Genomic DNA, 12,435 nt, shown 5'->3' with positions numbered 1-12,435 from the left:
GTGGGGGGGCGGGGTTGAAGTTGCCCCAGGGACTTCACAGGCGGAACGCCGCCAACCATGACAGAGGGTGTGAAGCTTAACACCCGAGAATCACTGCCCAAAACCTTTTGATGAATTTACGACCCAGGAAAAGCACCCCGCCCCCTCCCCAGGCCTCAGTTTTGGGAAGCCTAAAAGAAAGTGACTGGCAAATCATTTTAGTGCCTCAGTTTAGGAAACCTCAAAACATACCGATTAAAACCAGTTTGGGCTCCTGAACCCCAACAAAGTTACACCATTTAGGGAGCTCTCTGCCTCCGTTTCTGAAACCGGGTGATCCAAAAAGGGGGATTTACAAACCATTTTCAACCCGTGAGCCCCAGTTTGGAAAATCTAACATGGTAATCCGCAAAATATTTTTGGCCGCCCCTGTCGCTCAGTTAGGGAAACCGTATGGCTCAAAAAATGCGACTTGCAAACCATTTTTGGACCACCACCCCCCCCCAACAAAGACACAGAAGCCATTTTGGGCCCCTGAGCCTCAGTTTGGAAAACAAAGTCAGCCCAAAATGAATTATTTTTGGCCTTGTGTCTCTGTTAAGGAAACCTGGGGACCCCCCCAAAAAAACTAGTCATTGTGAACCATTTCGAGCCCCCTGTGCCTCACAAATTTCATTTCATCCCTGATAATCTGCACACAGCCGGTTTATTCTGTTTTCGGGGAGTCGAGAAAATAAAAGTGCCCTACCATGTGTCACAGTGCCACCCCCCCCCCAAAAAAAAGCAAAAAACACCAGAAAGGAATTGAACTGAAAATCATGAGAATTGACTCATCATAATTTTTTGTTCTTCTTCTGCCATTTTTTGTTGTTGTTGTGTTTTTGCTCTTGAATGTGTAGCAGCACGAGTGGCCTTGGAAAACAAACCGGGGGACTGTATTGCACTAGCTGCCCCCCTCTCCCCGCTCTCTCTTTCCCCACCATCCAAAAACTAGAACAAACAAAAAAAACACACAACCCTAGAAAGATATGACTAGCTAAAAAAATACAAAGAAAAAGTGCCTCGGGGACGGACGGGGTTTGTGTGTTTTGCGTGGGGGTGAATGGACTTCTGTGCTTATGTAATTGTGATGTAGGGTGAGTCTGCAGGAAGGACTTTTGAACTGGAAGTTGGTGTCCAACCCGCCCCCTCCCCCCTTTTTTTTCTCATCCTGTTGCTGGTCACTGGCTTCTTCTTCAATTTTTCTTTTTTATCTTTATTAAGCTGATCATCATTGGCCACCTCACTCGACAAGATCTCCAATCTCTCTTTTCTTCCTTTTGATAATTATTTTTTATTAATGTTATTGTTATGGTTGTTATTATTATTATTAATATTATTATTTGAGAACTTTCCAGACAGAATTTTTTTTTTTTTGGGGCTTGTCACTGCTTATTTAACTTATCAGAACATATTTATTGGTGATCAATATGCGTTTTTTTTCCTCTTTTTTTGTTGTTGTTTAATTTTTGTATTTATCTGGATAATGAACAATAGAATATATTTTCTTTTATGTTAAATTATGATCTTCCATATTAATCTAAAGATTGTGAAGACATTTTGTCATTTTTCTGTTTTTCTTTTGTTTTCGCCACAGTTTAATATATTGTACTTCTTCTGCAACTACACTTTTTCTTTTTTTTTTCTTTTTTTTTTTTCTTTTTTGTCAAAGTGAATTTAAACTGCGACAAGGAAAAAAAATGCCGTTTTGGTTATTTATTTCACGTCTTCCCACGTAACTGCAATTCCACCAGAACAATCTTGCTGATTTTTTTTTCTCCCCTTTTTATATATTTTTTTTCAACCGACACGTTTTGAGTGCTTTCGAGAAGTAACTCGGGTGCTTTCAAGACTTTTATGTTTTGTTTTTTTGGGATAACGTTTCTCCTCTTCAACCAGTCTGCTGTGACCAAATGGCTTGAGGAAAAATGAGTTCAAGTGCCTCGTTTGCGTACATTCCAGGTAGCTGAGTTCGATCGAGGACCTGTTTATTTTCCTGTTGCCTTCACGTGTTCAGTTAAAAAAAACAGGGCAGATTTTTGGGGGGACACAAAGAAAGTTAAACGACAATAACTGTTGAATGTATTTTTTTCCAGCCATGTTTGTCACTACAGTCCTTTGCTGTTGCCTTTCTTTTTTTGTAAAATATTGATTGCAGTTCAAAGTCAATAAACCCCGTATTTTTCGGAAAAAGTTTCAAAGGTGTGTCTGCGTCGTGTTGGAATGCTGAAAAGTAATGGAACTTTGGGACCCAAACATTGTGGCTTTGCGTTACATTTTGCCATGGCAATGACATACACTGTACATATGCTTATGCGAGAGATATTCACGACAACAAACATGCATCGCTCCATATTTGGTGCACTCTAAATGGCAAGTATAAACAAGGCGCTAAATTTCCAAACGGTCTGAGTAAACCAGTACACGCTCCAAGCATATTTCCAAACGCACCCCATTTGTGAGGTATGCTAACCCCTCTGGAGAATGCTTTACCGCTCACCAAATTCAACAGTGTTTGTGAGGTTATCGTAACGTTTCACACGAATTAGCTCGTTCCCCGACGTGCTAATATCGCGTATGAAAGGGTGCCAAAATTGCATTGGCGACATATGCTAATGCCTGGCATAAAAATGTGCTCAGATAGTCTGCCGACATGCTATCTCATAACGTGTTTTGATGCTGCTGTCTTTTGCAACAAATGCTGACATTTCAAATGAAAGTGTGCTTAGTCTTTGTGACATATGCTAACACATCACATTAAATACGCTCATGTCTCGTGCTAACCATTTGTAATAAACACCCAACTTCCAATATAACTCGTTTGACGCTCGCCATGGTTGACAGTCTTGCGACATTTGCTAACAACTCACATGAAAATGTGTCCAGATGGTCTTTGTGACATGCTAACATATCTAACTAAAACAGTTTGGGACGTATGCAAACGTCAAGCAATAAAATGTGCTCGGGTAATATCTCCAGATTTATGCTCAACTCTCACGTGAATATTTGCTTACTCTTTGCCACATAAGCTAACATCGCTCATGAAAATGTGCTCAGACAGTTTTGAGACCTATGCTAACATCCTGTGTGAAAATGTGTTTTGCTGCTAGCCATGTTTGATCGTCTAATGTGACATGCTAACATCTCGCAGGAAATGTATTAAAGTCCAAGACATAAACTAACATTTTGTTAAAAGGTTCTTACACAAAATAAGCTCTCTATCTCATCAAAACGCGCTTGGATAAAAGTTTCTGACGTATGCTAACATCAAGCATTAAAACGTGTTCAGACATTCTCTTCGATATATGCTAACATCTCACATGAAAAGATGCTAAGCCTGAGACATACGCCAACATCTCATGCTTGCTCTTTGCGATGAAAGTGTGCTTAGCCTTTGCGACGTTAGCTAACAGCTAACATTGAAATGGTCTATGTTTGTCAGGTTGGATAGTCTTTGCGACATACACTAACAGCTCATGCGAATTGTGAGCTTGTATAAAAGGCGTTACTTGCCCAGGTGAAAAAAATGTGCTTAGTCTTTCGTTCCATATCATGATGGCTTCACCCCAAAATGTGTTTTGAGGCATAGATTTTTCACCTCACATTTCTGGCGGAGTCATAAAAGATTGCAACATTTCCTTAGGGTGTTTCACGGTGGTGCTAGTTGATTGGCGAGCGGCGTGGAGGCGACTGACCCGGCTGGTGATAAACTTTTAACTCTAAAGTACACGTTTGCATATTGATCGGCGATCAATGATGGCAAGGGTTAGTCCAGTTAACGGTGTTCCCAGTAAGCGTAAAATCAACATGGACGCTATCGATTCTCAACTCAAACATCACTCGACACCCATTCGACTGTTGCCGGATCAATTAGGCCATGGGTAACAGCAGATGATGAAGTTAATAAATCCATATATGATAGATCATAGATAAGAAATGCATAGTAAATAACATAATCATGGATAAATCTTTTTTTTTTTTACTCATATTTTAACTTTCAATAAAATAAATAACGTATTAACGTATTTGTTTTTTTTGACCTCATCCACGAATGTCGGTTCTAGAAATCCAATACGGCCCTGGAGCGCAAAATTTTGCACACTGCCGCTTGACCAGGTGCGCCAAATACTGTATTGCCACAACTCTCGAAAGCCGAGCGTTTTGCCTCCGAACCTGTGCTTTGCTTTCCCCCCCAGGTTTCCCATCCGCTGGCATGTGTTTATCTTCTCTCAGATTGCGCCAAAAGAGCCGGAACAGGAACGCTCCCTTCCCCTTTGCACAATGGAGGGTGCTGACCCGGCACAGCTGACCCATGAAGGCCTCTCCTTGTTGCCTGCATGCCTCCTCGGCGCACACGCACAAACACGTCTCCTAATCTCTGCTCGTCTCCCCGTATTCCCACGTTGTCACGCGAAACTCACAGCATTGACTTGACAGCTGATTTTGTATATAATAACCTTGGCAATAAAAAGATTTAATCTTCAGGCTTACTAAATAAATAACTGTTTTTTTGTTTTTTTTAAATTCACCCCACTCACTGGAAATGTGTCACATTGGGCATCTTCCAAACAGTTTTTCAAACATTTTTTTTTCTTCCCAAAAACAATCCCTCAAAAATATCATAGTTTTTGCAAAACTAATACCAATTTACAACTAAACAGTCATTGAAAAAAACGTTTCATCAACGGGCAGCCGAGCTAACGAAACAAAGGAGCAGGCTTCAGTGGTGAAGTCAAAAAAATAAAAATAATCATCACACGAAAACGGAAGACAAATATTTTTCAAGCGTACTCGTGTTCTCGAATGTAATGTCACGTGAAAGTGACTCTGGTGCGGGCTGTCGAGCAGGACATGAAAGACGTCTGCTTCCTGTTTGCATGGTGCACCTTGACACCAGGAAGTGGCTTTTTGTCTGCATCTCACTTTGATAAGTGTCAAAAACACACACATGCACAAAAAAAAAAAAAAACTTCCCCGACTTCTTCCTGTCATTTTCCAACTTGGGGGTGACGATATAAACTTGTACGGGCTCCATTAACGGGCACATGCAAATAGGTCTGGATGACTTGGACCTCTGTTACCCACTTTCCACCCAGAAAAACCCAAATGCTGCGCTTAGTTGGTGCTTAACAAGTTTTTACGAAAAACGCGTTTGGTTTTCCACCGGCAAAGAGCCAAGTAGGAGCGACGTCATTACGTCAAGCGTCCAAACGTCACTGCTCACGTTGACGTTGACCCAAGAGCGCCTGCGCTCCGAATAATCATAATAATGCACTGTTAGCATCTGCGAGACAACTTAGCATAGCATCGATTATACTTGTATGTGCGACGTAACAGTCAGGGACATGCGATCAGCAAACGCTTCTGTCTTTCTTAATTAATTCTTGATGAGCACAAGGCTGGCTGTGAGTCGGAGATCGCATGCAGCCCTTTTGGATTTTTAGCTAGCCTGACCAAAGTTAAAATGAATGAAGGGAAGGTAAAAACCAAGGAAGGAAGGCTAAAAAAAGTATTCTTAAGCAAAGGAAGGAAAGATGCCAAATGAAAAGCCGAACTGTAGGAAGGGAGGAAGGCTGAAGGAAAGAAGGAGGTCAGGAAGGAAAAGCAGCCGCAAGTGTCATTTTGTCCACAAGCAAGTGACAAGCACGCAAACTCCACGACGCCGCCTTCGCGGTGACCTCCGACCTATTCCCTATCCGAGGGTGCAATCATCCCGCGGCTGTAATCGGGTCTGCGGGGCAATAAACGTCAGCTGTTATCTTTGCCTTGGTGTGCCGCAGGCGGACTGATTGCAGATCGGCAACAAGACAACAGCGTCGACCGCTCCCTGATCCTCGGGGCTCGAAAGCCGGCCGGCCCTCCGCCCGGGCAGGCCTCGCTCTAACCGCCATTAGGCCCCCGCCGGGGATCCAGTGTCACGTGTGCTTTTCTTCCCCGCGGCTAATTGGCAACCTCTGACCTGTGCAAGAAAGGAAGGGAAAACATATGTGCATGGGTGGGTGCAAAGATGTGCCTTTGACAGGTTGTGGAAACACGTCGTTCCACTCAACAAATGTTGAGCGGCTCAAGTCGGGCTCTAATGGACCGATCTGGGCTTTTGGAAGACACTTTTTGCGCTTTTGCTCCACTGCGCAGCTCGCAAAGAGCCAAAATGTGCACCGCCTACTCTCTGAAACTCATTTATAGTGGTCTGGGGCTGCTTTGCTCATTCCGCCACTGGATGAGTGCCTTGAATCTAGGAGGGGCGCGGTGAAAACATTTTGCAATTTTGCAAGAATAACGGTTGCGATGTTTTTTTGTTTTTTTTTTTTTAATGACAAAGAGGATTTAGAAAGAACTTTAATCTTCAGAAAATAGATTTTTTTTTCTAAATTGTAGTGAGAAGAAAATAGTTATCGTACCGGGATATTGTCATATTTTTGGTTGAACATATTTTAGCTGTTTTTTTTTGGGGGGGGGACAAAAAATGACTACTATTACGAGAACAAACTTTTTTTCCAAGAAAAACTGTTTTTATTTTTAAAAAAAGTAGTTGTTTTATCACGATAAAGGCATTTCAGAAAAGGAAATGGGGGAGGGGAGTAATTTAATTGAAAATGGTAACATAATAATGAAGTTTAATTTTTGTGGAAATAGTCACTTTTTTCAAGGAAAAAAAAAAGTCATTCTCACCGAGCATTGACTGTTTGTGAGTGTTTGCAAAGGTAGCTAATGTTGATTTTCACTCAAGGTTGTAAACAATCGCAAAGACTTCGGCCAGACATTCGCAAACAGTTTTTCTTGTTGCGATTTTTTTTTTCTGGGGGGGCGGGAGGGGACACGTCGCAAAGAAATTTGTTCAAAAGTGTTTGCGACCATTAAAACTGCTGGCACACGTCGGGCGAATGTCTTCGAATGACGTTTGCGATTTTGAACGAGCCCTGACGAAAATCACACAAAGTCGTCATCAAGTTAAGTTTCATGTTCATCAAAAGCTGAGGTAAACATAAAAACTCTCCAAGATACAGCAAATATGCAGTCGGCCATTTTGTCCGCCACGATTGATGCAATTAGACGACGCAAGACTTTGCAGGGAATCGCGGCCGCCGTGTTAGGGCGGCTCCGCGGCATCAAACGAAAGAAGCAGGAGGACAAGTCGAGGCGACATGCAGACACACACACACACACACACACACACACACACACACACACAGACCAGAAGGATGGATTTTCTGCTTTTGGCTTGTAAACAAGCCGCCAGTGTGTCCTTGGGGGGTCAGGCAAGAGTTCAAAGCGCACTTTGTATCCCTCAGTGTGTGTGTGTGTGTGTGTGTGTGTGTGTGTGTGTGTATTTCACAATGATCTACTGGATGAGCCTCAGAGAGAGAGCGAGAGAGAGAGAGAGAGAGAGACGAAGATAAGGACCGACTGTGAGAAACCGCAGATCTCACACCCACTCACAAGGAAATACACACTCAAGCAAACACTCAAACGCGTGCGCACACACACACACACACACACACACACACACACACACACACGCACACACAGGAACACAAAGCTGCACCTAAACACACACACACACACACGCACGCACGCACACAGGAACACAAAGCTGCACTTCAGGAGGCGTGCACAGGAAAGGCACGTTAACGGTCCATGACGGGTTCCCTCAGGGGAATAACGCAATTTAGAAAGTAGTAATTCGACCATAATCAGATCCAATAATTTAAAAAAAAAAAAAAACTTTATTGGAAAAAAGTCAGATGACCTGACTAAAGATGTACTTTGGGAGAAAAAAAGGGTTAAAACAATAAAAACGTAAGAAATAACGGGAATCCTATGAGAATAAAGTCGCACATTTTTGGAGAAAGAATTTATCACGATAATTTTTGGTGGTGCTGGTAGGTGAGGGGGAGGTGCCAGTCCAAATTCTTTTGAGCAAAAAGTAGAATTTTTACCAGTATTAAATTCAGATTGTTTAAAAAATGTTGTTTTATTAAAAAAATAAAATGGTGATCTTGAGAGAATTAAGATGGATTGTTGTTTTATTTTTTTAAGTGAAAAAAGAATTCTACCAGAATATTTTTTGAAGTAGGAACTTGAGAAGAAGGAGGGTTTTTTCCCCATTTGGTTCTTATTCATTTATTTATGTTTTTGTTTTTAAGAAAATGAAGGTTGCTTTTTCAGTGAAAACATATACATTCGCAAAAAATTATTGAATATATATTTTTTTAAGAAAAATAATTCTTTTTCATGGAGGAACAAAAAAGAGTTGTATTTGGTAAATAAATATGCATTTGTACATCTATAAGTGAAATGCCATAACTTGATCTAGATTTTATTTATGACTTATTTATGTATTTATTTATTTTAAATTGTGATTTTATCAGAATAAAGTTTGATTTTGATGAATGTTGTTATTTTTTTTTTTACAGGACTTCACTTTTTTTGTTGTTTTTTTTGTTTGTTTTTTTAAAGTAATTCTTTTTCATGGAGGAACAAAAAAGAGTTGTATTTGGTAAATAAATATGCATTTGTACATCTATAAGTGAAATGCCATAACTTGATCTAGATTTTATTTATGACTTATTTATGTATTTATTTATTTTAAATTGTGATTTTATCAGAATAAAGTTTGATTTTGATGAATGTTGTTATTTTTTTTTTTACAGGACTTCACTTTTTTTGTTGTTTTTTTTTGTTTGTTTTTTTACACTGCTGAGATTTTTTCACGGCCTCCTCCTCTTCCTCGTCCTCGTCCATGCATGCATGGATGTCAGATAAGACGAGAAAACCCGTCGGGCCTGCTGCTCCTCTCCTGCTGCCACACGCTGCAGCCGAGCCGCAAAGGCCACGCCGAGAGAATTAGAGCGCACAAAAGGCCTTTGCGTCACGTCAGCGGGTTTATTAAATCAACAGCTCGCCAAGCGCTTGCGGGTGCCTGCGTTTATGTGTGCGAGTAGCCTGATTAAAGCCCAAACCAAAAAAAACGCTAGGCTATGCTTGATGACTTAATCGCCATTGTCAGAAGATGTAATTGAGATTGTTTGCTTGTCACGGAAAATGTCCGGAACACACCTTTTTTTAAATTGGGCAATTACAACATGCCCGTTGCAACAACAAATGGAAAAAAAATATATATCAACAATGCATGACGGGATCCATTGCCACGCCCAGTTGAAGCTTAAGGTAAAATCGAACATAAAACAAAGCAAATTACATATCCAACCAAACTTTCTCTTTTGAAAGTCCACTAGCTCAGTGCTAATGTGCAATCCCAAACACCGAACAAAACCAGCATCAATATTGCCGTCGTTGAGCACATTTAATTCATATTCGAACACAAACTGAAGCGACACATGCAAACGGACAATAAAACAATATTCACCGGCATATATTCTTTATCATCTGTGACCAACATGACACCATTTTACAGTTCTTTTCGTGTTTCATTGTGTAGCATGTTTGACGTTCCGGGACATTCTGCCATTTGCCACCACGCGATAAAAGGTTTGTCCAATAGGCAAAGGTCTGGCGGAGTGATTTCAGAGCGCAAATGGCAATGCAACAAACAGCAGCAATTTTCTCCCCATTATTTCCTGGTGGGCTGCAACACGAGCACTTCCAAATATGGGCAAGCTTGCACTGGGGTGCTGGCGTTCGGTGAACCCCAAGAAAACTAAGTGCAGCGTGAAACGTCCTTGACACTGCCCCTGGTGGCCAGGGCAAGAACACCAGACATCGAATCTCCATTGCATGAAGGCATCGAAATGTGATGCACAAACTGGTTCATTCTTGAAATGATATTCAATTGTAATTGTTGCATGTTTCATTGCGTTTATGTACGACATGCCGGATCATCTCCATTTTTCGCCTTGCGCGTACGTGCTCACCCATATGTTTCAAAGCTTTGATTTACCTTCTGCAAGGGAGCGGGCTCCTGAAATGAACACCTTGCCCAAACCTGTCGCCGTATAAAGTGTCGTCGCTGGCGGCCTCCACTTTGTGGCGCCATGCCAGAAGCCCCAGCCCCCGCCCCCACATCAGCCGCCGCTTCGCCCACCCGTCCATAAAGGAGATGGAAGGGCCAGATAAAAACAAATATACATTAGCTGACAATTAAGACACAAGAAGCAAAGTCGGACCATATGGGCCCCGAGGGGCCGGCTAGCCCCTCAAGTCCACACTCCTCCTCCGCCACACTGTTTCAAGACTTACATAATGACCCTCCTCCCGCAGCACGTGTGTAGAGTGTGGCTCAGTCCCAAAAAAAAAAAAGCATTGCTTTACTTCTTTTTACACTTAAAGACCCCATGAAGTAAAACGGAAAAAAAAAAGGTGTTCTAAAAAATATATCCCACCGGATGGTCACGGGGCTTTTCACGCAGCAACGGGAGGCGCTAGCTGTCGGCTAGCTCGCGAGCAGTGATGCTGGTACTCAATGTTACTCAATGATGGCTGCTTTTTGGAGAAACTAGTAATCCAATGCGCTACTGTATCGAATAGAGTACAGTCTCCTGAAAGTAACTAGCAAAGTAATCTACTTCAGTTACTTTGTAGATCAAGTCATCACTAAAGTAACCAGGTTACTTTTTAAAATCAATTATTCAGTCAAGCAACTAAGTTACCTTTTTCAAGGTAACTGTGGAAACGCTGCGCGCAAGCTAGCCATTGCGGGACGTTAGCACCATGACGGTTATAGCCAAGAGACAACACAACAAGCGGATATAGTTCCAAATACTCTTGCTCCCCCCCCCCCTTCCCTCCCAAAAGCTCACTAACATCCTGCGCCGACAACAGTGCCGTCTGGCGCGCATCATGGAAGAGCTCAATTACATAACTTAAGACTTTCATTAGGCTGCGCGCTCCATTGAGCTCTCTGGGAAAGCTCCAGATGTGACTTCATGAAGGGGGCTCTCTGTGCTGAGTCTGTTCTGCTATAAGAAGCCCCCCACCCCACCCTGCCCTCCTTCCAAACTCCATCCCTGCAGCTGTAAGCACTCAGGGGAGAGTGCATGGATGGGGCGGGTGGAGGGGGGGGCGATGAACGGGAAGGCTGAAAGATTTATTAAAAACAACAACAACAACAAAATCCTGACCCCCTCACTCTCCTACTTATTGCTCTTCAAAACCCGTTCTAGCCCCACCTAGCGCCCCTCCCCACCCTTGCCCTAACTTTGCACCTCTCCTCCCATAGGTCCTCTAAAGTGGGCCAATAAGTCTTTTGGCATGTGCTCCTGGTGTCAGGCCGAGGTGGCTGACGAGACAGGCAGCAGGAAGTGGGAAGCGGCCCAGGAGACGCTCAAACCAGCCCTCCCCCTTTCAGCCAGCAGACATTTATACATGTTTACATGTACGACATGAGCAATACCCATATTAACAACACTCGTTTCTAAAATTTGTTCCAGTGCAGTCAGTCTTTTTTCTGAAAAATGGTAAACCCATGTTTCCACCAGTGGAAGCATAAATAGGAACGTGTGAGTGAGGTACCGCTATCAAGCCGATATTCGCCTTATTTCAAGGTATTGGGTACTCGTTAAGGTTGCTGATGCCAGCAACAGATACTTCAGGCAGGTTTTTTTTTTTTTGTTTGTTTGTTTTTTTTTTCCCGGAAACTAACTACATCTCACATTTATACAATGAGCTAAAAGTAAAAAAAAAAAAATAAATAAATAAAAATCCATCGTTTTTGTCTTTGCAATGTCACATATAACCTTTGGGAGTCATTTTAGACTCATTTGTTTAGGTGTCGCTGTACGTCAGATCAAACAAGAACAACCGTTTGAGAAATTGTACCGAGCAAGTCGTGACCCTGCAGTTGGATTGCGCCAATTTATTCAAGTTTTCTCAATTCCGACCTTCAGCGAGGCAGTGAAGGTGACTGAACGTGGGACCACCGCACCCGAGGACGGCGCAGAGAGAGAGTGAGCTTGGACTGAAACTAAATCACCAAAAAATATAAATAAATAAATACCATCTGAAATTAGTCGACCCAAATTAGCGTTTCTCATGAGAGATATTTCCAGCAATACAATGTTCCAAAATTAGCTTCTACAAACCGGTACAGTTCCGTTAGCTTTAGTACGGTTTTAAAAGTTTTCCAAACGTTTCCCCCCAGGTTGCCATACAGTACGAATCTGTTACTTTGCTTCCCTCGGAAAGTGAAGGCATAAAGTTTGGTAGCGCAATTAAAGTGAATCACGACTGTACGGCTGGTGGAAAGTACTGTGGAAACACTGACTCACAGCGCTTCGGGGACGCCGGGTCCAGCTGGCCCAAGACCTTAATTTTTAAAACATCTTCACCGTTACGACACCGAACGCAGCGGGAAAAAACAAACTTTTACTCCGTCCGAGGGGGACGTAAATCCGGCGCAAACAAGAGCCGCAGACCTCGCCGGCTCACTGCTATTGTACGATTCCATACCCACTCTTG

At 42.4% G+C, this 12,435-nt stretch overlaps 1 protein-coding gene across 2 annotated transcripts in view; it reads left to right on the top strand.

The window, feature by feature from the left end:
* The window catches only part of zfp36l1a (zinc finger protein 36, C3H type-like 1a), a 32,752-nt gene extending 30,707 nt beyond the window's left edge, over positions 1–2,045 (top strand). For both annotated transcript variants that reach the window (XM_019890545.1, XM_019890544.1), the window contains one exon: positions 1–2,045. This exon is cut by the window's left edge and continues 1,323 nt beyond it. The gene's annotated coding sequence lies outside the window, so the exon portion shown is untranslated.
* The last annotated feature ends 10,390 nt before the right edge of the window (positions 2,046–12,435 follow it).

This window comes from Hippocampus comes, unplaced genomic scaffold (genome assembly GCF_001891065.2).
Source record: "Hippocampus comes isolate QL1 unplaced genomic scaffold, H_comes_QL1_v1.1 scaffold168, whole genome shotgun sequence".
Taxonomy (NCBI): Eukaryota; Metazoa; Chordata; class Actinopteri; order Syngnathiformes; family Syngnathidae; genus Hippocampus; species Hippocampus comes.
Note: the sequence above shows the minus strand (reverse complement) of the source record. Positions and strands in the feature narration are given on the sequence as shown.